The following is a 24,124-nucleotide window of genomic DNA, read 5'->3' as shown; positions in this document are numbered from 1 at the left end:
CCACCTGCCAGGGGAGGGGCCTGGTGGGAGGTGATTGAATCATGTGGGTGGATTTCCCCCTTGCTGTTCTCATGATAGTGAGTGAGTTCTCATGAGATCTGATGGTTTAAAAGTGTGTGGCACTTCCCCCTTCACTTGCCTTCTCTCCTGCCACCATGTGAAGAAGGTCCTTGCTTCCCCTTCACCTTCCACCATGATTGTAAGTTTCATAAGGCCTCCCAGTCATGCTTCCTGTTAAGTCTGCAGAACTGTGAGTCAATTAAACCTTTTTTCTTCATAGATCGCCCAGTCTCAAGTAGTTCTTTATAGCAGTGTGAGAACGGACTAACACAAACCATCCCAAAATGGAGTGGCTTAAAACAACAACAATTATATTTTGTTCACAGATCAGCAATTTGTGCAGGAATTAATGAGGAAGGCTCATTGCTGCTTCATGTGTCTTCAGCCTGAGCAGTCTGGGTGTGGCCTGGGGGATCCTTTCAAGATAGCTTACTTCTAGGATTGGCAAGTTGAAGTTGTGCTGGGAGTTCTGCCAGGGCTGTGGACCTGTGGCCTCAGTTCCTCTCCACATGGGCCTCTTCATAGGATATTTGGCCTCCCTCACAGCATGCTAGCTGGGTTCCAAGTGTGAGTGTCCTAGAGAACCATGAAGCTGCATATCCTTAGCTCACCTGGCCTCAGAAGTCATAAAGCATCACTTCCACTGCCTTCTATCCATGCACGTAGTCACAAGCCTGCGCAGATTCAAAACGAAGGGACTTAGACTCCACTTCTTAATGAGGGAAGGGCTAAATTCTAGAGGAACATGGAGAATGGAAGATATTGGAGCCATCTTTGAAAAATGGAATCTCCCACAGACTACAAGATGTAAAGAGCATTTCTTTAAGGCACAACTTGCTAAAAATTGTGCCTTAAAAAAAATTCCCCTCTGAATCTTCCTTTATTGTAGAGAGAAAAGGATACACATCAATATGTGTCAAAGTTGGGTAAGAAATTTGCTCCCCAATATTTGGAGACTTAACCAAGAATAAAACCAAATAGGTCTAATGGGAGCATTGAGAACACACCTTGACCCAGTGAGCTGTTGATTTGATGAATGTTAAATAGTGTATCCATGAGGTCAAGAGATCAAGACCATCCTGGTCAACATGGCAAAACCTTGTCTCTACTAAAAATACAAAAATTAGCTGGGCGTGGTGGTGTGCACCTGTAGTCCCAGCTGCTTAGGAGGCTGAGGGAGAAGAATCGCTTGAACCCGGGAGGCAGAGGTTGCAGTGAGCCAAGATTGCACCACTGCCCTCCAGCCTGGTGACAGAGTGAGACTCCATCTCAAAAAACAAGCAAAAAAAAAAAAAAAATAGTAAGTGTGTCCAGTAACATACAATAATAGGTTAGGGTACTAGGAAGATCTAACTAAAATAAAAACAAACACAGTTCTTTCACCTACAGAACACAAGGCTGGCCAGCAGTGGTGATTTGAAGTTACAGGCTTTCAAATAAGTCCCTGATTTTCTGGGAGAGTCCCAATTGCAAATATTTTGTCACCATGACAATCCTGAACTGAGCCTTGAAAGATAAATAGGATTTAAATATTCTGCCAAGCAAGACAACCAAACAACAGGCAATGAGGAATGGGAAAGGGAGCAACAAAAAAGCAATCTCATTTTCCTTTTTTCTTGTTTTGCTCAAGAAATGCTATATGAAAGCAACCAGCACAAAGTAGGCCCTGGAAAATGTTTATAAACATTTTAAGGCCCACCACAGGCCTTAAAATTTCTACCATTAGAGAGTCTTCCCTTTGGTTAAGTTAGTGTGGCAGACATGAACATGAACCACTCAGATCCTTCTCCAAGAAAGGACTCTCCACCTGACTTCAAGGAGTGTGAGTAACTGGCAGCCTCAGCTTTCAATGTCTTTAGAGTTTTCCTCCACTTTCAGGCCAAGGTCATGCTCTTGAAAGGGGAGCCCCAGACAATGACTGAGGAAGGCAGTGGTACAGAGCCTCTTCATTTCCACACAACATGGGGCTCCTATAATGGGCAATCTGTGCTCTGGAGTTCCCACATTGAGCTGGCAGAGGCTTAATAAGTCTGCATCACGGTCTGATGGCTCCCACTGCCCAATCCTGCTTCATGCTCTTTTGCTGTTACAGGTATGATTCCCCCATAAATTTTTTGCACTCTTAACTTCATCTTAGCATCTGCTTCCCTGAGAACTCAACCTGCAACAGGCAGCATCCTCAAAGGTTCTCCATGAAGAGGCCAATATCCTAGTATAGAAACATGCAGTAAGCCACTCCTAGCCTTGAGCACCTTGGAAAAGCAATGATACATAAGACACTGCACAGGTACATTTAAACAGAGAAAGAGAATAGATTTAGAAAGCTCGGAATATTTTCATGATGCAAGGTTGCATTAGAAGGGGATAGTAGACAAATCTTTAAGAAACGTACTGATCTTCAGGACAATCTTGTTTGGAGGTTTGGGGAGTCTTAAGCTAATAAATAGCACTTTGGAACAAGACTTTGGTCTCCAAACTTTTCCCTAAAGTACTTGAAGTTTGTAGACCCTAAATATAAAACTGAATAATACATCTTGACTATAATATAATTATTCATATTTAGGTACTAATTTTACATATTACCTTTTAATTAGGTATTTTAAAAGGATCAGTGGCTTACTTGGCCCTGGGCTGTTTGGGTCCTGAACGCTCAGTCATCCTTGATAAGAGTGAGACCTGCACTGACCTGGTTCCAAAGCTAGCAAGGATCTGAAAGCAGTCTCCCAGGCAGCTAAGCAAAGGGACACCAAGGCTGTGATGTTGCTGTTGCACCTGCTAAAATCCACTGAAGAACAGCTGCTGCTTCTTCACTGGCCAAGGCAGACCCCTAAGCTGTGAAAGAACTCCACCCATGCATCAGTCAGCCTCACACCACAGCACCAAACCAGACATAAGAACAAACTGAAACTTTTGCACCCCACTTTTCAGAAAGGGCTCTTCTCCTTTCTTTTCCATTGGGTATCAGAAACTCAGGAGGCATCATTAGTGCTTGCTTATGTTTCACCCCTGAGATATCCTGAGAATTTGCATAAGTACCCATTCATTTTGTGGGGAAATCTACTTCTGGTTTTTATCCCATGCCTGAGACTAAGGACTTAATCCCTAATCCAAGTAATACAAAGGTCACAAAGAAACTATTAAGAAGTCTTGGTGTTGCCTTACAAGGTAAAGGATGAAGAGGACAATAAGGGTCAATGCCCCTAGGAAGAAATAGCCCCTCTCATCTCTGATTAAACAGCCTTTCCATAATTAACCAGTGACCTAACCAGCTATTCGTTATCTGTGCTTTCTCTACTTTGCCTTCTACCTCACAATTTCTTGCTCATAGTGTCAGCTTCTTGATATTGTCTGCTCAGTCATGACTCTTTCTGTTCACATTCTTTCCTGTCTTTTCAACTGCTGTCCTGTCTCTCTCATTAAAATTCTTTGCTGATGCTGTCAAGAACTTACCCCTTATCCTTTCTGCCCACCTCTGAATCTATCCACAGCTTTAGTAGAGTTTCTAGCAGATGAGCTTCTCAATTCAAGCACCTTTCAACTTCTGCACTTGAGGATCCATGGGAGCTGGTTCAGTTGCAGCAAGTGCAACCCAAAAGAGTAAAGGAGGTAATGCCTTAGAAGTGGGAACTCTCAACTGATGGAGGGCAGAACTCAGTGAGTGAATTCTCTGGCTTCCATGTCCTCCAGGGGGACAAATTTAGCATGAGTCTGACATAGTTTCTCAAAGCATCCCCAGTAAGGTTGAGCTCCAGTTGCCTGCAGTGATAACCACTCCTTTACTCTTCATTAGTTTTCTCTCCTCCATGTCTCACTTTCCCTACTTCCCACTTGTACTTCCTGGAAATCACACCCTGAATGAACTAACTACACGCAAGTTCTTGTCTCAAGGTCTGCTTCTGGGGGAAACTCAATTACAATAAGTCCCAGTTCAAATCCCAAGAGAATTTGACTGATTCTCCTTTAATCACTACTGCCTGTATGTAGACAGAGCTTTTCACACAGCATCATTGCACAAGCATTGGCCACTATTAATGACTGCCCTTGGGTCTAGACCTGTGGTCCAAACACCTCTGTAGGCAGAGGTGGGTATAAAACATGGCAGCTAAGAGCTGCTTCTCTAGCAGGAGGCCATGAGTGGAGCTATCTTCCTTAGGAGGGCTTTGAGCAGGACAGGCACTCTGATGACCTGATTCAGTAGGAATCTGAATATCTATATCTCTCACTAGACATACGCTGTTAGTAGGTATGGCATATCCCCCCAATATGTATAGGATATACATATTGTTCCAGACACCACATTTATTTATAAGTACAAGTGATTCAAACAACTCCAGAGACTCATAAGATACTCAGTTTTGTTTCATCTTCCAGTAGACTGTTCTGTGGTGAACTCTGCCAAGAAAAGATTATACATACAGAGACTTGATTAGGGGAGATGCTTTTTTGAAAGGAATTAGGGAGGCAGATAGAGAAGACTCGGAGAGCCATTAGATCATGATGCAAATATGACCGCAAGTGAAGGAGAGAGGAAGAGAAAATTGGATGGAAGCATCCTAAATGCCTATGCAGTCAAAGGAGGGCTTGGTAAAGCTGTTGAGGATCTTTGAGCCAGAGTTAGCTAACAAGGGGAGTCCTCCGCTCCTCAGGAGTAGGTTTGCCTTAGTATCCACACTACACACTGAGAGTCACTGGTAGGGAGCAGCCTATGGGAAGTACAGCCTGGCACAAACACAAAGCCAGTGACTGAAGCCTCAGTCAATTACACTCTCCTTACTCCACGTTCCTGGAAGCCATTCTCATAGTCACTGATGGACTATATAATTGTCCCCTTATTTGAGCCCCTCCCTGCTGGAGGACTGTGCATCTTATTTTCTCTGGTATGGCCAAATGATTTGTTTTAGCCAATGAAATTTGAGCAGAAGTTGAAGGTGTTCCTTCCAGACAATAGCTTTAAAAACCAGCATGTGATTTGCCATGTTCCTTTTTTCCTCTTTCTCAACACTCAGCAATGTTCCAGACAGAAGCTATTCCTGAGGCCTGAGTTCTGAGGCAAGGATGACATGGCACAGAGCCATGGCCAACCCACAATGGTCATATAGTACTAACAAGAAAGAAATCTTGGTTGTTGTTAGCCAATGAAATGTTGGGTCCTTGTTATCACAGTATAACCTAGCCTATACTGACTAATACATAACTTCTGCCATCTGTCCTCATCCCCTTCCCCACCCATTTGCAAAAAGCTAGATTGTCCTGACCTGGGATTTGAGAAAATAATTGTTTTCTCCATCTTCCTTCCTCTGTCCTTCTCACTGCCACAGGAAATCAGTTGGGCTTTTTCATTGTTAGTTTTCTCATCAGCTAGCACTATTAATAAAAGTCCTTGTGGTTTTATATCCTGAGTAGAATATTTTTTAAAGAAAAAAATAGGCATCTTGATTTTACAATCTAGAGTTTCTGTGATAGAGTGTATACTTTACAGCACTGCCATGATGGATTCCTCTTTGGAAATCTTTTCTTAAAATATATATCCTGCATTGCTCTATATTTTCATCAATCATTTTCCATTATGTGCCATAATTATTTTTCTCTTTCCTTTTTTGAAAATCTTTTACTGTGGATTCAAAGGAATAAAACTACATTTAAGAACTTAATGTCCCAGATGAATTTATACAACTTTAGATGAACAGGAAAATAATCCCAACAAGTGACTAAAGATTCATAAATACAAATCCATTTTGGCATCTGTTTTCTCTATTATAAAATAAGAAGGAAAAAAAGAAAGCATCCAGCAGATGCTGGCTTAGAGCAGCTCAATTGGTCACCCACTTTCTCGCTGAACAATGCCAGCAGCCCGGTGCTAAGGGACTGTCTGAATTTGATATATGACCTTCTTTGCTTGCCAGAGATGCAAGGGGCTTGGGAATAGTGTGGGAGATTCCTTTTGATTTACTCATGAATTCAAATGGGCTTTGCAAATTATTGGCAAGAAAGAGCACACCGAAATTTGTGGAAATGATGTTTGTGGGGATGCTGGTCTTTGGCTAAAAATAGAAACAAGACAGAATGCTGACTAATTAACACACCTAATTATAGGGATTTTTCACAGACAAATGCTCATGTCAACTTTTTTGTCATCATAATGGTCATTGCTGGTTTTCAGTCAGAAGAACTAAGATAATTACATATGTGATGCCTGGGAATGACTGTCAGAAGGGAAAAGCTGTGAATGCACCTGGAGATTTCTTGTCTGTGGGGCAATGTGCCATACAATATCAGGTTGATGTCCACCCGCTCTATTCCCTGACTCTCCTCAAATCCGGAGACAGATTCCTTGGCCACTCTAGGTACCAAATACATTTGGGTTTTAATAGAATCAGTGGAGTAAGTTCCATTTGAGGCTTCCAGCTGTAGCAAGATATTCCAACTGGTGGAATTCAATCCAATTGAAGTACCCTTGAGCACAAATCAAATGAGACTCGACTGCAATTGAGGAAAATTATAGTCATAACTTTGCTTTAGGAACTAAGTCGGCTTTCTCTCTGCATGATATCTGAAAGTGGTATGGATGCTCTCGGCTATCAGCAATGAGGCAGGTGCCAGAACACATTTTTGCTAAAGACAATTATTAAAATGTCTTTATCTGGGGTGTGTTGCCATTATTAAAAACAAAAGCAGAGGGAAAATAACAAAGTTGGATTATATTCAAGGGGTTCCAAGCCTGATATGTGCTAGCAGTACTATTAATGCAAGTATTTAGGTGGGTTCCTGAAGAATCCTGTCAATCAATGCAAACACGCCATGGTGAAGAATACTTAAACAGATGACTTTTCATGAGTGAGTTCTCCTACTGGGTTTCCACAGGCCATTTCTGTAGAGTACTATCTTGTAATTGTGCATATCAAACAAGCTTTCTGATACATTCATACTCATAGCAACATAGAATGTGGTGCAAGAGGGAAACTTGGGCACTACCTCGTAAATATCTGTCCGCTCATCCACCTCCCAATTTGACATACTTAGACCTCCATTTTATAGATGAGGAAAATCAAGGCCCACAAAGGTCATATGAATTGCCTGAGGTCACACAGAGAGTTACAAACAACTAGAATTAAAATCCAGGGCCAGAACTGTTTCTTCTTTAAGACACTATCTCACTATTCATCAGCAGCTTCAAGGCATTTTTTTTTTCAGAAGTGAGTAGGGTATGAATTATAAATAAATCAATAATACTCCACACCAAATTCCCCAAAGGTAACTAAGAACAGGATGCCTCTGCTTTTAAGATGCAATTAAAATGCAGTACATTCCTGGAAACAGATGTTATAGAGTTGATCATCCTAAGGCAGACCAAGCAAGGCTCCGTCAAACGTGGGTAGCATGGGCAGAAGTCATCAAACAAACTAAACATTGTAGAATGAAGGGACCAGGAAGGCAAAAAGTAAAGCCTAGGGATCCATTAGGAAATATCAAATAAAGAACAAAGAAAATGTAGGCTTCAGCATGTAAATGGAGCCCATTAGTCTTTGAGATGGGGAGATCAGAAATCCTTGGTCTTCCAAGTTCCGTTTTCTTTTATTTGAATTCAGCTCAGCAAACATTTACTGAAACATCTGCCATTTTCCAGGCATGCAATTAGACATAGGTAGACATATGGTAGTGGACTAAACATCCATGGCCGCTGCCATCAAGGGGCTTCTGGTTTTATGGGAAAGACAGACTAGACGAGGGATACTTCAATAAATGTTTTAGGTACCATGCTAAGGCTCACCCAAGATGCTCTGGAAGCACTAAGAGGGGGAACCTGTGAATGCCTCTTCCACATTCATTTCATGCTGACTTCATGAACTAACAGCCCAGTAGTTTGGGTGGGACTGAGCCAACCCCTAGGTCCAGAGGTGGGCCCGCATAGGCCTAAGCCATCAGTATGATTGGTTCCAAGTGGTCATATGACCTATGTTTGTCCACTCAAAGTGAAGTCCACTGTCTTCAGTGATTGGGAAAGAGAGGCTTTCTATCTGTGGAGGGTAAATGTGAGGCCAGGAACTGCCACAGCCATCTTATGACCGCCCCTGAGTGCTGAGTGAGAAATTTCCTGTTGCTCCAGAACTGAGGACTAAGATCAAAGCCAAAAAGAAAGATAATAAAAACTGCATCCACCGTCAAAATTCTAAAGACAGCAGGAAACTCATCAGGGCTCATTAAAAGGAGCTGAATGGGTTCTCCTTGCACACCAAGTCAAGTAAGGATGACTTCTGAAGACCCTTCATTGAGACTGGAGTGCCCTCAAGTGGGGCAGCAGGTCCATACCTCACTCTATGGCTGGAATGTTCACTGAAACCCACACATCCAGCCAAGTACCCCAGCTAGCCAGTGTATGGGGAGTGAGTTCCTAGGTAACATTGAAAATCTCCCCCAGAAGTGAACATAGTGGGGGAGCTTTCTTTCCTGAAGAGTTTACACTTTAGGAAGACAGTGTGGAAAGTGCGGAATTGGTGAGGTTAACCTAGAAACAAGGCAGTAGCAATGCCCATCCCAGCCCATTTCCTCCAGACCATTGCAGGGCATGAGACCACAGAAACCACAGAAGTTTCCATGACTTTCACATGTACATTATGTGAGTTAGAAGAAGAGAGAGAAGCCATGAAGCTGTGCAGACAGCGGCCAGGCAGCCAAGGCTACAGCCCGTCTGGAGCATGGACTACTAGGGGTGATGAAAAGAAGACACAACTTCCTTCTCTGAGGGACCTTCATCAGCAGAGGAGTGCAATAGAGGTGAAGAGCATCCCAAGAAAACCTCACCATTAATATACATCACCACACTAACAGAGGTTACTGGAGTAGATGGAGCAGAGGAAGACCAGAAGCAACTCTCCTCACCAATGCCAGCCAGCTAATAAAGACCCCCTGCTACTTTTCCCAGCCCTCTTCCCCATGTCAAGCACAAAGCATTCTAGAGCCTGAAAGTGAGGGGTTGCGGGGTCAATCAGTGGCCAGTGCCCCCTCTCTGCCTCATATCCCTCACACCACTGGTTAACCTGAAATGAGGTGATAGGAGAGAAGAGATCTTAATAAGAATATAAGATTGAAACTCTAAATACAAATAGGATGGAGTTGTAAATGATGAAATAGACTGCTTTACTTACCACCATTGGCTGCAAAATTGTGGAATCTGTTCAGGATATTGGTAGAAGAGGGGAAAGCTAGTTCAAATATTTGAACTAGCACAGTTGGGGACAGTGATTAGAAGAAACTCAAATCCTGGTTCTGCCACATACTAACTTTCTAAAATGGGGATAATGATACATAACTTGCAGGAATATTTTAAGGACTATGCATGCCTTTAAAAGATATTTAGCATGTTCAAAGAGCATTGTATATGGAGTTTATGAACTTGGTGGGAAATTGTTGAAGATGGGTAATGCATATTATATTTTCAAAAAATGACCACAGCAATATTATTTAGTCCCACATTGTATTAGTCCATTCTCACACTGTTATATATATAAAAAAATAAAAAAAACCTGAGACTGGGTCATTTATAAAGAAAAGAGGTTTAATTGGCTCACAATTCCTCAGGCTATACAGGAAACATTACAGCTTCTGGGCTAGCCTCAGGAAACTCAATCATGGTGGAAGATGAAAGGGAAGCAGGCACATCTTACATGGCCAGAGCAGGAGGAAGAGAGAGCAGAGGGGAGTGCTACACACCTATAAACAACCAGATCTCATGAGAACTCACTCACTATCATGAGAACAGCACCAAAGGGAAAATCTGCCCCCATGAGCCAATCACCTCCCACCAGGCCCCACTTCCAACATTGGAGATTGCAATTCAACATGAGATTTGGGTGGGGACACAGAGCCAAACCATATCATTCCACCCATGGTCTTTCCCAAATCTCATGTCCTTCTCACATTTCAAAACCAATCATGCCTTCCCAACAGTCCCCTAAAGTCTTAACTGATTCCAGCATTAACTCAAAAGTCCATGTCCAAAGTTTCATCTGAGACAAGGCAAATCTCTTCTGCATACAAGCCTGTAAAAACAAAAATAAGTCAGTTACTTCCAAGATAAAATAGGGGTGCAGGCATTGAGTAAATGCTCCTGTTTTAAAAGGGAGAAATTGTCCAAAAGAAAGGGGTTACAGGCCCCACACAAGTCAGAAACCTGGCAGGCCAGCTGATAAATCTTAAAGCTCCAAAATAATTTCCTTTGACTCCATGTCTCACATCCAGGGCACACTGATGCGAGGGGGGGGCTCCCAAGAACTTGGGCAGCTCCAACCCTGAGGCTTTGCAGGGTGTAGCCTCTGTGACTGCTGTCATGGACTGGCACTGTGTACCTGCAGCTTTTCCAGGCAAATGGTGCAAGCTGTTGGTGGATCTGTCATTCTGGGAGCTGGAGAATGTTGACTCTTTTCTCACAGCTTCGCTAGGTAGCACCCCAGTGGGGACTCCATGTGGGAGCTCCAACCCCATATTTCGTCTCCACACTGCCCTAGTAGAGGCTCTCCATGAGGGCTCTGCCCCTGCAGCAGGCACGTGCCTGGACATCCAGGCTTTTCCATACATCCTCTGAAATTTAGCTGGAGGCTTCTGAGCCTCAACTCTTGTACTCTGTGCACCTGCAGGGTTAACACCACATGAAAGCCACCAAGACTTACAGTTTGCACCCTCTAAGCAGCGGCCTGAGCTGTACCTGGGCCCCTTTGAAACAAGGCTGGAGCTGGAGTGGCTGGGATGCAGGGAGTAGTGTCCTGAGGCTGCACTGGGTGGCAGGGGCCCTGGGCCTGGCCCACAGAACCATTCCTCCCTCTTAGACCTCTGGGCCAGTGATGGGAGGGGCTGCCATGAAGGTCTCTGAAATGTCTTGAAGGCCTTTTTCCCATGGTTTTGGCTATCAGCACATGGCTCCTCCTAACTTATGCAAATTTCTGCAGCAGGCCTGAATTTCTCCCCAGAAAATGGGCTCTTCTTTTCTACCACATGGCCAGGCTGCAAATTTTCTGAACTTTTAGGCTCTGCTACCCTTTTAAATATAAGTTCCAGTTTCAGGTCATTTCTTTGCTCACCCATAGGAAGCAGCCAGGCCACATCTTGAATGTTTTGCTGCTTAGAAATTTCTTCTGCCAGATACCCTAAATCATCACTCTCAAGTTCAAAGTTTCACAGATCCCCAGAGCAGGAGCACAATGCTGCCAGGTTCTTTGCAAATACATAACAAAAGTGACCTTTACTCCAGTTCTCAGTAAGTCCCTCATCTCCCTCTGAGACCTCATCAGCCTGGCCATCTGTTTATATCACCATCAGCATTTTGGTTAAAACCACTCGACAAGTCTCTAGGAAGTTCCAAACTTTCCCTCATCTTCCTGTTTTCCGAGCCTTGCATGCTCTTCCAACCTCTGCTGGTTACCCAATTCCAAAGCTGCTTCAACATTTTCAGATATCTTTATAACAATATCCCAGTCTTGGTACCAATTTTCTTTATTAGTTCATTCTCACACTACCTTAAAAAAATATACCTAAGACTTGGTAATTTATAAAGAAAAGAGGTTTAATTGGCTTATGGTTCCACAGGCTGTACAGGAAGCATGATGCTTCTAGGGAGGCCTCAGGAAACTTTCAATCATGGCAGAAGGTGAAGGGGAAGCAGGCATGTCTTACGAGCCAGAGCAGGAGAAAGGGAAGGGGGCAGGTGCTGTACACTTTTTATTTTATTTTATTTTATTTTATTTTGAGATAGAGTCTCGCTCTGTCACCCAGGCTGGAGTGCAATGGCGTGATCTCAGCTCACTGAAATCTCCCCCTCCCAGGTTCAAGTAATTCTCCTGCCTCAGCCTCCCAAGTAGCTGGGATTACAGGAATGCACCACCACACCTGGCTATTTTATTTGTATTTTTAGTAGAGACAGGGTTTCACCATATTGGCCAGGCTGGTCTCAAACTCCTGACCTTGTGATCCTCCTGCCTCAGCCTCCCAAAGTGCTGTGATTACAGGTGTAAGCCACCACGCCCAGCCATGCTATACACTTTTAAACAACCAGATCTCATGAGAATTCACTTACTATCACAAGAACAGCACAAAAGAAAAAATCCACTCCCATGATCCAATCACTTCCCACCAGGCCCCACCTTCATCCAACATTGGGGATTATAATTCAACATGAAATTTGGGCAGGGACACAGATCCAAATCATATCACACACACTCTTCCAGAACCTGGCCACACACCATCAAGACGTGGAGTCTACCCTCACCCCATCCCCACCTCTCTTGAACCTGGGCAAGCATTTGTGATTGCCTAATAGAATATAGTGGAAGTAATGGTGCCTTATTTCCAAGGCTAAGTTAGAAAAGGCAATATGACTTCTACCTGGCTCGCTCTCTCTCTGGGGACATTTGCTCTTGGAATCCAGCCAGCATGTCTTAAGAAAGCCCAGGCCACATGCAGAAGCCATGTGTAGGTGTTTGGGTCAACATAATTGGCTAAAGTCTTAGCTGTCAGTCATCATTAACCACCACATGTGAGACTCGATAAAACTTCACGTGATTCCAGCCCCTGCTCTTCAAGTTTCCCCAACTAATGCCAAAAGGAGCAGAAATGAGCAATTTGGATCCCACCCAAACTGCAACAAAATAATTATTGTCATTGTTTTAAGCCACTACATATTTAGAGTCATTTGTTACATAGACTCAGTAACTGAAATGATGAGGTTGGCAAGTAGGAATTAACTAGGTGATACAGGGCCTAGTAAACCCCAGGAAAAGTTTGTATTTAATTCTGAGTATACTGAAGGCCTTTGAAGTTACATAATCCAGTTAAGTTTTAAGGTCACTCTTTCTACAATGAGGAGAGTACAAGTGGGAAGATGTTGAGAAGCTATTATAGTAGTCCAGGCAAGATATGATCAGGGCTTAAAACTGGGTGGTGGCAGTGGGTATGGCAAGATATTAACAGATTTGCAAGTCTCCATTTAGCAGCCAGAGTTAACATTCCAAAACACAAGTATGATATCATCGTTGTTAAAAAGCCTTTCCACAGATTATAGATAGTGGCTGTAAAGTGCTCTGCACAAAGAAGGCTGTAATGTAGGTTCTAAAAAGATAAGGGTGGGGAAGAATGTTCCAGGTAGAAGATACAATATGAATAAGCCTGGGGTGCTGTGGAAACTAAAAATAAAGTCAGGAAAAGTAGGCCTCTTGGAAGTCTGCACCCATCCCTGCGAATGTTTAATAAATGCCCTTGATTGAATGGCTCCCATAATAGACCTTGCTCCTAAAAGCCCTAGTAATGTAGCTGTGAGTACTTCAGGTGTGCTGGCACAGAGGCAGTTTCAGCCTTTGCTTCTACAGGATGTATATTTAACATCATTCCTGTAGTAGACAGCAGCAGTGTTTTCCTTTCGTAGGCTGGGAACTTCCACTTGATTTTATATTTGACTTCTGTTCATGAAAAAGAGGCAGTGGGAATCTGCAGCAGAAACAGAAATGTGGTCAAGAGAAGGAGAAGGAATCAGCATTCAGTGAAGGAGGAGAAAAATGAATGGGAACCCAGGGAGGAAAGGGTTCGGGTCCCTAGTAGGTTTTTGTGTTTGGTAAAAACACAAGCAAGGTTGGGAATCTGCAGCCATTTCAGAAAATACCAAATTAAATCCTGTAGAGAGATGTGAAAGGTCAAGACAAATTCCACATGGAGATTTAGTCCGAACATGAGTCCTTCATTCCATTTTCTGACCTTTGCTCACCTACATTTCTGGTCTGAATCTTGCTGGGACTGTGTTTCAGGGAAAACCAATCTGTCCCCCAAATTTTTTCAAATTCTGTTTAGAGTAGGATGAACTAATGGTCATAGGATAGTATAGCATATTGGCTAAGGGCATGGTGCAAAGTTAAGCTTCCTGGGCTCAAATCACAGCTGTGCCACTTATTAATGATGCAGTCATGCATAAATACCTTGGCCTCTTTGTGTCTTAATTTCCTCATTAGTGAAAATAAAGATAAAACAGTTCCAGCTTCCTAGGGTTATCACAAGTATTGAATGAGGTAATATATTTAGTCCTTGATATAGTAACTGACACATAGCGAATATTCTAGAAATACTGGCTTTTGTTTCATAAATATTCCATAAATGTTTCATAAATATTAGCTTCTAAATCACTACTTTTATGTGATTCCTGCTAAATGAATATAATGTTGTCATTATCATATAATGTTTTGGTTATCGTATAATGTTTTGGTTATTAGTGTACCTGTAGAGAGACAGAATAGTCATCCCTGGAGTGCAAAGTTATTTGTGGTAACTAGCTGAAGTGTTACTTACGCTAGTAATTCTGCAATGATGGCTCAATGTGCTTCATCCTAAAGGAGAGAAGATGCTCTGGGGGTTACAGGAGCAGAAAACAGTGCATCCAACCAAACTGAGAGTATCAGAAAAATTTTCCTGTTAAACGAGTATTGAAATAAATTTAAAGGACAAGTTGTGTAAAGTCAGCCTCAAAGATGGCCCCACCTCCTCATATTTCCATCCTTGTGTACTTTCCTCCTATGTTGTACCAGGGTTGACCTATGTGACAACGAGCATACAGCTTCCGTCTTGAGCTCTCACTTTGACCCCTCTCACTCACTGCCTTGGATAACTTGCTCTGGGGAAGCCAGATGTCATATCATGAAAACATTAGACAGCCCTGGAGACAGGCCCAGGTGGTAAGAACTCAGTCCTCCTGTCAATAGCCAGCAAGAAATTGAGCGCTTCCTACAATCATGTGAGAGAGAGCTTGGAAGCAATTCTCCATCGGCAGTTAAGCCTTGAGATGACTGTAGTCTCAGCTGACAATCTGGCTGTAACCTCATGAGAGACCCCGAGAACTTCTCAGCTAAACTGCTTTCGAATTTTTAACCCTCAAAACTATGAGACAACAAGTGTTTGTTATTTTAAGCCACTTCGTCATGGGATGATTTGTTACACAGCAATAGATAACTGATGCAAGTAGAAATAAGCTGGATGGAGAAACGAGGGAGGACATTTCAGGAAGAAGAATTCACATGTGCAAAAGTAGCAAGTCATGAAATAACTTGGGTCCAAGTTCAAGCATTCTCATGAGTGAGTGGCAGAAGATGAAGGTCAAGGAGTAAGGACTAGGTCAGAAAGGCCTGAAAAGCCAAGATAAGGTGTTTGAACCAGAACCTGAAAGCTAAGGAGCATCTCCAAAGGATTTCAAACTGGGAAGTGATATCTTCAAATGTATTTCTTTTACAAAGAACACTCTGGCAGCATTATGAAGGGAGAATTAGGCAGTATCCTTTCCTTCCTTCTCCCTCTTTATTGGATTCTTCCTGATAGCATTCAAACCTCTTCTAGAATCTCCTGTTTTGAAAAATTCCACATTAACTCCCAGCTCTGCGTAGTTATCTATACCAGCTACACAAATTCCACCCATTTAGTCTTCAACCCATTCCAACTTGGCTGCTCCTAAAACTATTCTTGACCTTGGACTTCAATGCTCAGATTTCAGTCCTCATCTCACTAGAACTCTCAGAGGCATTGCACACACTTGATGATACCATTTCTTCCTGCTTGCAACACTGTTCTTCTCCTGGCTTCCAATACATAACATTCTTGTGATTTTTCTTCTATAGTTCTAGGTGCTCCTTCTCAAAGTCCTTTCCAGCTACTCCACCTCCTCTTCCAAAATGTAAAGGTTAGAGTTCCCCAGGGATAGATCCTTGGCTCTCCACTCTCTAAATGCTCATCATAGGTCACCGAACCCGTACCTGTAGCTATAAATACTATGCATATGCGAGTGATTCTCCAAACTATGTCACCACCCCAGACCTATTATATGCCCTCCATACCTGTATGTGCAACTGACTACTAGAAATCACCACTTGGATGTCTAAAAGCATCTCAAAGTTAACATTTAAAACATACCTGAACATCTTCCCAAAATCTGCTTCTTTAACTGGTGTTCTCTGTCCACTAAATGGCACCTTAATGCACCAGTTACTAGACACCTATGGGTCATCCTCAGCACTGGTTTCTTCCCTCCCCACTCCTGCCCCCAACATATACACACTCCAATCCAATGCTGTCTTGTCGATTTTACTCAAAAATATCTCTCAAGTCTGTCCTGTTTTATCCTCCCCCTCTGCCACCTTCCCATACTCCAAGCCACTATCATCTTCCCTAGACCACAACAATAGCCTCCTAAACAATTTCATTAATTCCACTTTTGCTGCCTTCCAATTCATGCTTCCATGGGATAGCTAGAATTGTCTTTTAAAATTACAAACCAAAGTCTGAGTTTTCTTTTCTTAAAAAATTTCCATGATTCCCCATTGTTCCTAAGCTAGAACTTAAAACACTCACTGTATCCCACAAGGCCCTCCATGATCGTACCCATGCCTACCTCTACAGCTTCAGCTTCAATCTTCTTTCAGATAGTTTGTTTCTTCAACCCTCTTCAGAACTTAATTTCTCCACTATGCCTGGAATGTTCTTCTACCTGTTATTTGTCGCCTTAACTATTATTTATTCTTTAGGACTCCACTTAATTGACATTGTCAATCAGAGTGCCCTTTATGCTCATCCTATCTGTTCCTGTTATCCACTGCTATGTAACAAACTATCCTAACACTTACTGGCTTGAAACAACCATCATTTACTACATCATGTGATTTTGTCGGTCAGGGATTCAGGCACAGCTCAGCTAGGTGATACTTCAACTGCTTGTAGCATCAGCTAAGGTCACTCAGTGGTATTCACCTGGAAGATGGGCTAGTCTAGAGTGACCAAAATGGCTTGACTCACATGTCTGGTGTCCCGGTAGAGATAAAAGTCTAGGATTACTAGACCCATAGGCCAGAATGCCTACACATGGAGGACTCAGCAATCAGACATCTTCTCTGCTAGCTCAGAGCTCTGAGGAAGCGTGTTCTAAGGGGCCTGGATAGAAGGTGCAATGCATCTTATGAGCTGGCCTTGTAAGTCCCAGAACATCACTGCCACTTTATTCCACTGGTCAAGCAACAAGCTGAAGCCAGCTAGGATTAAGGGAAGGGCATTAGACTCCACCTCTCAGTGGCAGGAATAGCAAATAATTTTCAATCATCTTTAATCTACCTAATTAGATAGGTCTCATAAGCTATGATAGTATTAAGTACATTTTATTATAATTTGTAATTACACACTTATTTGTGTGCTTACTTATTCAATGCATTTTTCTCTCACTGGATCTGAGAATCATGAAGTCAAGGCCATATATCTGTTTGTTTACAGCCATATATACAACTACTAGCCCAAAGCCTTGCGCAGAGAAAGTGCTCAATAAATATTAGTTTAATAAATGAGCAAATGTCTTCTCTTTAAAAGTACAGTCCATGAAGGCAGGAAATGTCTGTTTTGTGGGACCTAACACATAAATAAGATACAGAACTAGCTAGGACAGCCAGTGTTGGTAGGATCAAAAGCCTGAAATTCATGCATTGGACTGTTTCATATTTTGTATATCCTGAATATTACTCTTTTGTTTTACTCAAATTATTCAGTAAAAATGTCTTCAAAGTTGGAGCCATCTCTAGGAAAATCTAAAGAATAGGCTAGCTATGTGCTTGAGTCAGAATTGGAAAAAAGCTCACTCCCCAAATCATCACGAAGGTGCGACTGGCATGCAGAAAAAGAGATCCTCGAAGATAAGTCAGAATTCAAGGACACTGACCCAGCCCCTCTTCTCTCCACATAGTTCCTTTTTCCTGTTTTAAATATTGCTGATTCTGAATTTAGGTTGTTAAGGGAGGCTGCTTTATTCTCTAACATAACATATTATGCAAGGATGCAAGTAAGACTGCAAGTTAACTCAAGATAACGTGGCTGCAAGTTAACTCAAGATAACGTGGGCTCAAGATGTGAGCCCACCTGTTTAGGCAAAAATTGTACAACTCTCCAAAAGAATCCTGCAGAATGCACTAAGCAATGTTACATTGACTTTGAAATGTCATGTTGAGTATTTTCAGCTGAAGCAGCTCCTAATTTGGGATAGCAAGTCAAAGAAAGGGCTTTTTAATCCGCCATGAAAATTGTCAACATTTTCTAAGCATAAAAACAAAAATATTTTTAAAATATGAAGGAAAAGAGTAATTGCTTAATTTGCTTGCATAAACATTTAAATCTTTCATATGTCAAAAATTAAAAGGCAAAATGAGAAAAAGACATTTCTGCCTAAGTCAGGGGATTGCTAAGCATAGTAGATAAAGGCCACATAGGACCACACTTACTTCTGGCTTTGGAATCACCCAAACTTTTGTTCAAAACCTGGATCACTTACTTATAGGTGTATAGCCTGAACAAGTCCATTAAAAGCTGTCTGAGGGAGTGGAGCAAGATGCTGAAATAGAAGCCTCCACAGATCATTCCCCCTGCAAGTACACTAACAGGCAACTCTATACAAAAAAAGTACCTTCATAAGAACCAAAAATCAGGTCAGCACTCACAGTACCTGGTTTTAATTTCATATCACTGAGAGAGGCACTGATACGGTAGGAAAAACCTCTTCAGTGCCTCTATCAGTGATATAAAGTTAGTCTTGAATCACTGACACCACCTGCCACCCCTATATTCCCCAGCAGTGGTGGCGTGGTGCCAAGACAATTTCTGTGTGCTGGGGAATGGGAGAGCACAGCAATTGTGAGGTATTGAGCTCAGTGCTGCCCTATTATAATAGAAAAAAAAAGAAAGAAAGAAAGAAAGAAAGAGATCAAACTCAGCTGACCCACAAAGGGAGCATTGAAACCAGCCTTAGCCAGAGGGGAGTCACCAATCCCAGTGTCTCGCTCCTGTGGGCTAAAGGATTCTGGGGCCCCAAATAAACTTGAAAGGCAGTCTAGACCACAAGAACTGCAACTCCTAGAGAATCCTAGTGCTGAATTTGGCCCAGAGACAGTGGACCTGGGGAGGGGGATGGAGAACATGACCCACTGAGATACCAGCCCAGGTAGCTAAGGGAGTACTGGCATTACCCCCCATCCCAACCCAGGCTGCACAGCTCACAGCTCCAAAAGAAAGCCCCCTTCCCTTCACTTGAGGAGACAGAAGAGTAGAGAAGATGTTATCTTGAATCTTTGATATCAGCTCAGCCACAGCAGGATGGAGCAATGCTCAGAGTCATGAGGCCCCATTTCCAGGCCCTAGCTCCCTGATGACATTTCTAGATACATCCTGGGCCAGAAGGAAAGGACCCAGTCCTGTCAGGATTCATCACCTGCTAACTGAAGATCCCTTGGGCCCTGAATAAAGAGCAGTGATACCCAGGTACTATGTCGAGGACCTCAGGTGAGACCCTGAGACTTGCTGGCTTCAGATGAGACTCAACACATTCCCAGCTATAGTGACTATGAGGCGAGACTCCTTCCACTTGAGACAGGCAGAGGGAAAAGTAAAGGGGACTTTGTCTTGCACCTTAGATGCCAGTTCAGTCACAGTGGAGCAGAGCAATAAGAAGGCTCTTAGGGTCCCCAAGTCCAGGCCTAGGCTCTTGGAGTACCCAATTCCAGAACTTGGCTCTTGGATGGCATTTCTGCACTTGCCCTGGACCAGAGAGGAGCCCACTGCCCTAAAGGGTGAGTCCCAAGCCAGGAAGCATCTATCACAGGCTGATTGAAGAGCCTGTGGCCCTTAAAGAAACATCTGCGGTAATCCCCATGGGCCTGTGGTGGTGGTGGCCATAGGCTGAAGCTCCTTTGCCTTTGGAAATTGGAAGGAAGAGTGGGAAGGTCTGTGTCTTGTGGTTTGAGTGCGAGTCCACCTGCAGTACAATAAAACACCAAGTAGATTTCTAAGGTTTTTGACTCTAGTCCTCGGCTCCCGGATGGCATCTCTGGACACAGCCAGGGCCTCGGGCAGTTCTTTACCCTGAAAGGAAGGATATAGGCCTGGCTGGCTTTGCCACCTGTTAATTGTAGAGCCCCAGGGCCTTGAGCGAACATAGGCCATAGTCAGGGAGTGGTTACAGCAGGCCTTGGGGGAGGCCCAGTGCTGTGGTAGCTTCAGGTCTGACCCAGCATAGAACTAGGAGTGGTGGCAAGATGGGTGCTTATGTCAATCCACCCCCAGCTCCAGGTGACTCAGAACAGACAGAGAGACTCTGTTTGCTAGGGAGAAAGTAAGGGAAGAGAACAAGAGTCTTTGCCTGGTAATCCAGAGAATTCTTCCAGATCTTATCCAGGACCATCAAGGCAGTACTCTACAAGTCTGCAAGAACCAAAGTATTATGGGCTTGGGGTGCCCCCTAAAGTAGATACAGCTTAGGTCACAACACCCAAGCCCTGTCAAATATCTGGAAAGCCTTTTCAAAATGGATGGGTACAAACAAGTCCAGACTGAGAAGACTACAATAAATACCTCACTCTTCAATGCCCAGACACAGATGAACATCCACAAGTATCAAGACCATCCAGGAAAACATGACCTCACCAAATGAACCAAAAAGCCACCAGGGATCAATTCTGGAGAAACAGTTATGTGACCTTTCAGACAGAGAATTTAAAATAGCTGTTTTGAGGAGATTCAAAGAAATTCTAGATAACACTGAGAAGGAATTCAGAATTCTATCACACAAATTTAACAAAGAGATTGAAATAATTAAAAAGAATCTAGCAGGAATTCTGGAGCTGAAAAATGCAATTGGCATATTGAAGAATGCATCAGAGTCTTTTAATAGCAGAATTGATCAAGCAGAAGAAAGAATTAGTGAGCTTGAAGAAAGGTTATTTGAAAATACAGTCAAAGGAGGCAAAAGAAAAAAGAAAAAACAATGAAGCACACCTAGAGGATTTAGAAAACAGCCTCAAAAGGGCAAATCTGTTATCAGCCTTAAAAAGGAGGTAAAGAAAGAGATAAGGATAGAAAGTTTATTCGAAGGAACAATAATAGAGAACTTCCCACAGAGAAAGATATCAACATCCCAGTATAAGAAGGTTATAGAACAATAAGCAGATTTAACTCAAAAAAGACTACCTCAAGGCACTTAACTCATTCTAAACAAACTCCAAAAAGTCAAGGATAAAGAAAGGATTCTAAAAGCATCAAGAGAAAATAAACAAATAACATAAATAGAGCTTCAATACATCTGGCAGCAGACTTTCCAGTGGAAACCTTATAGACCAGGAGGCAGTGGCATGCTATATTTAAAGTGCTGAAGAAAAAATAACTTTTACCCTAGAATACTATATCCAGTGAAAATATCCTTCAAACATGAAGGAGAAATAAAGGCTTTCCCAGAAAAACAAAAGCTGAGGGATTTCATCAATACCAGATCTGTCCTACAAGAAATGCTAAAGGGAGTACTTCAATTAGGAATAAAAGGTCATTAATGAGCAATAAGAAATCATCTGAAGGTACAGAACTCACTGGTAATAGTAAATACACAGAAAAACACAGACTATGATAACACTGAAATTGTGGTGTGTAAACTACTTTTATCTTAAGTAGAAAGACTAAATGATGAACTAATCAAAAATAATATCTTAATATCTATGACAACTTTTCAAGACACAAAGAGTACAATAAGATATACATAGAAACAAAAACCTAAGAAGCAGGATGCAATTAAGGCACAGAGTCTTTATTAGTTTTATTTTTGCTTGTTTCTTTCTTTGTTTATGCAAACAGTGTCAAGTTGTTATCAGCTTAAAATAATAGGTTATAAGACGGTATTTGCAAGCCTCATGGAAACCTCAAACCAAAAAACATACAATGGATACACAAAAAATACAAAGCAAAAAACTAAATCATATCACCAGAAAAAAAATCACCTTCACTAAAAGGAAGACAGGAAGGAAAGAAAGAAGAAAAACTACAGAACAACCAGAAAACAAATAACAAAATCAAAAGAGTGAGTCCTTAATAATAACAATGAATGTAAATGAACTAAACTCTCCAATCAAAAGACATATAGTGACTGAATGGATTAAAAAAAAATACTCAATGATCTGTTACCTACAAGAGACATAATTCATCTATAAAAACACACATAGACTGAAAATAAAGGGATAGAAAAAGATATTCCAGGCCTGTAGAAATCAAAAGAGAGCAGAAGTAGTATACTTATATCAGACAAAATAGATTGCAAGACAAAAATCATAAGAAGAGACAAAGAAGGTCACTATAAAATGATAAAGGGATCAATTCAGTAAGAAGATATAACAATTGTAAATATATATGTATCCAACACTGGAGCACCAGATATACAAAGCAAATATTATTTGAGCTAAAGAGAGAGATAGACCCTGATATAATAATAGCTGGAGACTTTTCCAACTCACTTTCAGCGTTAGACAGATCTTCCATACAGAAAATCAACAAAGAAACACTGGGCTTAATCTGCACCATAAACCAAATAAATCTAATACACATTTACAAAACATTTCATCCAATGATTGCAGAATACACATTCCTTTTTTCAGCACATGGATCATTCTCAAGGATAGACCATATGTCAGATCACAAAACAAGTCTTAAAACATTGAAATAATATCAAGCATCTTCTCATAATGGAATAAAACTAGATATCAATAACAACAAGAATTTTGGAAACTATACAAATACATGGAAATTAAACAGTATGCTCGTGAATGACTGGTGGGTCAATGAAGGAATTAAGAAGGAAATTGAAAATTTTCTTGAAACAAATGATAATGGAAACATGAAATACCAAAACGTACGGAATACAACAAAAGCAGTACCAAGAGTGAAGTTTATAGTTATCAGTACCCACATCAAAAAAATTTCAAATAAATTACCTATCAATGCATCTTTAAGCACTAGAAAAGCAAGAGCAAACCAAACCCAAAATTAGTAAAAAGAAGAAATAATAAAGATCAGAGCAGAAATAAATGAAATTGGAACAAGGAAAACAATACAAAAGATCAATGAAACATAGTAGGTTTTTGAAAAGTTAAACAAAATTGACAAACCTTTAGCCAGACTAAGAAAAAAAAAAGAAGATCCAAATAAATAAAATCCGAAATGAAAATGGAGGCATTACAACTGATACCACAGAAATTCAAAAGATCATTAGGAGCTACTAGGAACCCCTATAGATTTGCCAATAAATTGGAAAAGCTATAGGAAATGGACAAATCCCTGGACACATACAACCTACCAAAATTGAACCATGAAGAAATCCAAAACCTGAACAGACCAACAAGTAACAAGATTGAAGCCATAATAAAAAGTTTCCCAGGACCTGATGGCTTCACTGCTGAATTCTACCAAATATTTAAAGAAGAACTAATACCAACCATACTCAACCTATTTTCAAAAATAGAGGAGGAGGAAATACTTCCAAACTCATTCTATGAGGCCAGTATTACTTGATACCAAAACCAGACAAAGACACATTAAAAAAAAATACAGGCCAATATCTCTGATGAATATTGATGCAAAAATCCTCAACAAAATACTAGCAAACTGAATTCAACAATGCATGTCAAAGATCATTTATCATGACCAAGTGGGATTTATCCCTGTGATCCAATGATAGTTTAAAATATATAAATCAATGTGATACATCATATCAACAGAATGAAGGACAGAAACCATATGATCATTTCAATTGATGCTGAAAAAGTATTTGATAAAATCCAACATTCCTTTATGATACGAACCCTCAAAAAACTGGGTATAGAAGGAACATATCTCAACGTATTACAAGCCATATATGACAGACCCACAGCCAGTATACTGAATGGGGAAAAAATGGAAAGCCTTTCCTCTAAGATCTGGAACACGAAAGGGATATCCACTTTTGCCACTGTTATTCAACATAGTACCGGGAGTCCTGTCTAGAGCAACCAGACAAGAGAAAGAAATACATGGTATCAAAATTGGAAAGAAGTCAAATTACCCTTGTTTGCAGATGATATGATCTCATATTTGGAAAAATCTAAAGACTCCACACAAAAAATATTAGAACTGATAAAGTCGCAGGATAGAAAATCAACATACAAAAACCAGTAGCCTTTCTATATGCCAACAGTGAACAATGTGAAAAAGAAATAAAACTCAGTAATCT

The sequence above is a fragment of the Hylobates moloch genome, unplaced genomic scaffold (assembly GCF_009828535.3).
Source record: "Hylobates moloch isolate HMO894 unplaced genomic scaffold, HMol_V3 SCAFFOLD_8, whole genome shotgun sequence".
Classification (NCBI taxonomy): Eukaryota; Metazoa; Chordata; class Mammalia; order Primates; family Hylobatidae; genus Hylobates; species Hylobates moloch.
This window is presented reverse-complemented; position numbering follows the sequence as displayed.